The sequence below is a fragment of the Arachis duranensis genome, chromosome 2, assembly GCF_000817695.3.
Source record: "Arachis duranensis cultivar V14167 chromosome 2, aradu.V14167.gnm2.J7QH, whole genome shotgun sequence".
Lineage (NCBI taxonomy): Eukaryota > Viridiplantae > Streptophyta > Magnoliopsida > Fabales > Fabaceae > Arachis > Arachis duranensis.
This window is the reverse complement of record NC_029773.3, coordinates 34509574-34514386: the sequence shown is the minus strand read 5'-3', so window position 1 is coordinate 34514386 and position 4813 is coordinate 34509574. Positions and strand designations below refer to the sequence as shown.

The 4813-nt window shown below is 36.4% G+C and overlaps 1 long non-coding RNA gene across 1 annotated transcript; it reads right to left on the bottom strand.

Moving 5' to 3' along the window:
- Positions 1–492: 492 nt before the first annotated feature.
- LOC107474208 (uncharacterized) lies at positions 493–4783 on the bottom strand. The gene is made up of 3 exons (XR_008005642.1): positions 4201–4783; positions 3877–4072; positions 493–1094 (listed from the first exon to the last, which is right to left on the bottom strand). It is a non-coding gene; the product is annotated as an uncharacterized LOC107474208 (long non-coding RNA).
- Positions 4784–4813: the final 30 nt, after the last annotated feature.

Below are 4813 nucleotides of genomic sequence, written 5' to 3'. Positions count from 1 at the left end.
AGTTTATGTAAGAAAGTCTAAACTGAATTAAAAACAATCCCATCAAAATTTAAGCAAGGGTTGTGGATACCGTCAAGTAAGAAAAGATTTGAATTGAAATTTTTCTCAAAGAAAATTTGAAATAAATACTCAGAAAGGAAATTACAAGAAATGGTACGTTACACTGAAATGAATCCAAGTTCAGGACACGGAGCATAGAATTTGTAAGGTGAGAATAAATATTTCAAAAGATTCAAGCAACGACCAGATACAGAGTCAAGCAAGGACATGCACGAATGTTAATACAAGGTTAGCAAGAAAGAGATCAGAAACTAGAAATTCAAATACAGTTGATAAAGAAAGAAATAACAAGCACGAATAAAGAGCATACGTCGAAACGGAACTAGTCTCTAGAATTTAGTTTCTAACGTCCCCCAAAACCTCGTGATTCGCGTTAATCTATCACTTCTATTTCGTCTATGATAACCTATTAGTGTTCCATATACATAAATCATTAGTATTAAGTTGGCCAAACTTGATACCATGAGGTATGCAATGGTAAACTAATAGCGTTAATCACTAGACAGTCATGCATATAAAACATAAAATCTTGTCATCAGAACAAGTTAGAAAGCATGACAGACACTCAGAGTATGCAGTGAAGCATAGTCAGTCCACTCCCAAGGCTCTACAGGAAGGACTGCTCTGATACCATATTGTAACATCCCTTCCAGCAAAATACCTTGCTTAAGTCAGGGTATTTCTACTAGAAAGAACATTACGTAACCTTCTCTAGTATTAACTACTTAATTATTGAGCCTTTGTATCGAGTTTGCGTCTTAGTTTTAAGAAAATTCCAGAAAATTTTGTTTTTGTTCTTTAAAGACATATATCAAAGATTTTTAACAAACAATAATCACATAAATATTATTGATAATAATTCTTGTACAAAAGAAACCAAATAAAACTCAAATACAATATACCAAACCTACCCCTCTATATGAAATAAAATCTCAAGGGACAATCGGCGAGGGGACTCTACCAGACCAAATTAAACCATAAAGAAAACCTACTAATCGCTCGCAGCTTCAAGTTGCGTCTTCAAACCTGTGTCACTGAAAGGGTGGAAAATTTGGGGGTGAGAACCAAACCACATGTTCTCAGTAGAGGTAGAGAATGCCGTGAAAGTAAAGAATAAAGCGCAAATAGTTAATTTCATTCAGAGACATCTAAAAGAAAATTAACCTTCTTTAAAAGTATTAGTTAATTATTCAAAATGCCAGACCCATATTTTCTTTATAAAACTCTTAAAAGTTTCCCTAAACTGTATGAATGACCAACCTATTCCAAGCATAGATTCATTAAGTCTATGCTGAACCTGTTTGATTTTTCATACTTTACTAGACCTTAACATAAAAGAAGTTACCTACGCGGTATAAATGATCATCCTGCTCCGAGCATAGGTTCATTAAGTCTATGCTGAACCAGTCAGATACTTTATACAAAACTAGACCTCAAGCATACCAGTCATGGCCTCAGGCCCAAACAGCTCAATCAACATCCAATCACTACAATCCAAACAATCAGTTACAAACACAGGTAATGAGGTTCAAACACAATCAAGAGCATTTATATCAAGTATAGCAATTAGCAGTTACACAGGATTATTCATTTAGGCAAGCCAATTACAATATCCACACCCAAACAATGTCACATAGATGCATATGATGAATGTCTAGTCCTAGTACAGGCCATGAGCTCATGTGTCGGTTGGCTGCCCGCAATCCCGACATTTATCCGGTCACGAGTAATCCCGATTTCCCGGATACGATTTTCCGTTCCTAAATAAATGCGCATATAATAATAGCCGCTCATTTGAGACAGCCTCTGCTTACTGCAGGAAAATATATATATACTCTGCTCTGCTCTGGGGAAGCGGAAAATGGCTGTAGGTAACTTAGTTTCCCTACAGAAGCTATGGGTTGCTTTCTCTTTATCTCTTTACTCTTTTGTAATTGTAAATATGCAAGCGGGACAAAACCCACGTCCTTGCTAGCAACTTTATAAACCAAATATATTTTCTCAAAAGAATCAGTAAAGTTGTTATCGTTAAACAAGTCTCAAGTATTCATTTTGATGAAATCCTTTTACTTTTATAAAAATTTGGACATAATCTCCTTTAAAAACAGGACTTAGCCACCTTTACGGGTCCCAACCAAACAATCCACCAAACTCTTTTCAACCTTTCCAACATCAATTCAATTCAGAAACAAGCAAATTCCAACATTGAATCAGCCATATAACGCTAAAGTTCATCTTTAATTTTATGAACTCATAACTCTCACTCAAGCATTCTCAACACCCTATCTTCTTTTCTGTTTTTAATATAGCAAATGAACTCGGAATTGCGTAAACTTTATGTCCAGGCGTTCGTCTTGAAATAAGCTTTCTAACAAACTAAAGATCATAATTTTCTGGTTTCTCTAGCCTTAGGAATAAAGGAAAAACCGAGACTGCTCTGCAGTGCGTAAAACCAGAAAAACAACAGCAGCATGTGACATTCAAAATTCAATATAAAATTCAAGTTAAATCCAATGACTTTGAAAATTAATAAAGTTCAACTTCACTCATCCAAGTTTCTTTTCCAATTGGTTTCAGGTCAATATCATTTTTAATGAAGAAGTAATATAACCTAGAAGTTGACTAATTTTCTGCAGAATTCTGTTTTAAAAGTTAATGAACTTATCTTCTTCCAAGTCCCATAACTTACTCATTAAAACATGGATAGCCCTGAAATTTAAGTCACATATGCTAAACATATTTAATTTTCATTTCCAATTGGTTGCATCTCAATATCGTTCCAGATTTCAAAAATTATAAAGCCTCAAAGTTATTGACTTAGAAAACAAAGCTTGACTTTTACTGCATAATACATCTCCCTTTGAAAATCCAAATCTTTAAAACCACAACTCTAACAATTCTAAATTTTTATGAAATTAAAAACTACAAGTCCAATTGTTCTGAAATTTTACGGCATTAAAATAATAGTACTAAAGTTTCATTTAAAATTAGTTTCGCTTCAAAATTCAATTCGGAACATTCACAGCAGAGCCAACAAGTTACTGCTGTTCCAAAAATTCTGCAGTAAAAATCAGATCCCACGACCATTACTCAAAAATTCACCATAAATCTTATATTTAATGAAAAGGTCTCAAACTCTCCAATTCAGTCCCAATTATTCCCAAGTTTAACCAGGATTTCGTTCAACGCAATTCCGTTCATCACAGAATTAGTTACAGTCTTTCAAAGTTACTGTCTTCACTTAAAGGTAATGCAGAAATTCAGATTTTAAAGCTTAACTTTGAAAAATCATAACTAAATCTTCAGTTAATACGAAACCTTCAAATTTAAATCCTAACAACTATACTTGTTAAAGTTTACTCAGATTTTAATCTCATACCATTTCGATCACTAGCAAATTACTAGGCCGTCCTTAAAGTAACCATTCTATTTTTGAAAACCAGATTCTTAATAATAGTTCAGTCTTTTAGGCCCTAATTCTTCAACAATTCTCAATCCAGTATCAAATATATCAAATGATTATCTTAGTCTCAACCATTTATACATAATCAGTCAAAACCACAATCCTCTACTAATCTCAAGTCACTTTCACAGCCATAGCAATATACCAAACAACCATTTCAACAACCAACAATCAATAATTCAATCATCTACCATACCTAATTACAATCAATTCTATCATAGCACCAAGCACAATTGCAATCACAATCCAACATTCATATAATCAATTAATTACTCACAGCTATTAATACTATTTGCAGTTATTCAATAAACCTTGTTGGCATTCCTAAATTAAAATCATTTTAAACCCCCTACCTCGATGTCGCAATCGCATACTTAACGTAACAACTTCCTTCCCTTTTAGTTTCATGGCAACAGCAGTGACTCTCACGCAACTGGAACGGCAGAGGCAGTAACCAGAATAGCAGCATTGTTAATCATCACAGCAGTGATCGGGGTTGTAACCAAGCAAAGGATTCAAATTGGGTGGAAATTAAGAGCAATCACAGCCCTGGGAATTTCAAGACAGGGCACATACCAGAATCAACTCGAAACAAGTATAGCAGTGACAATAAAATGTGTTATTAGACAATGATCAAGGAAAAGATCAATCCAGAATTAAAGTAGCATCAGACTCACCAATAGCAACTCTAACAGATTCATAATAGCATCAACGCCGGTACTCCAAATAATAGCAGTAGAGAAACAGGTGCAGCGAAGGGGCATGAACGACGGGGTCGACTAGGATCCAGATTGACGATGGAGACAACAATACAAAACAGGAACATACACTATTGTATTCAGAATGAAAATATAGTAGAGAAATAAAATCGGGAAGCAGAGCACGAGCAAGAGTGTTACAGTTTCAAGAATGGAATTGGGAACGCAGGGGAAGCTGCTGTCGGGTATTTCAGTGGCGCCTCCCTTCAAGCTCAATGATGATTGAACTGTGACGGCGAGCTCCCTTCAACGGCAGCGCTAACGGCGGTGCGCGGCGTTGGCAGCGACGACTCCAACACGGTGACAAAGGCAGAGCTTCTTCTCGGTCAGCGGCTTGCAGCTCACAGTTTCCTCCCAACGTCGTTCTTCCTCTCCTCTTCGTGGTTCTACTTCCGACGGTGGTGACACGTGTGACGGGCTCCACGGCTGCGTGGCGCAACTTCCTCCCTCTCCGTCGCGAGTTCGTCCCTCTCTCTTTCTCCTGACGCTCTTGATGACGACGGCTCCAAGGTGGCAGCAGGAAACTCGAAGG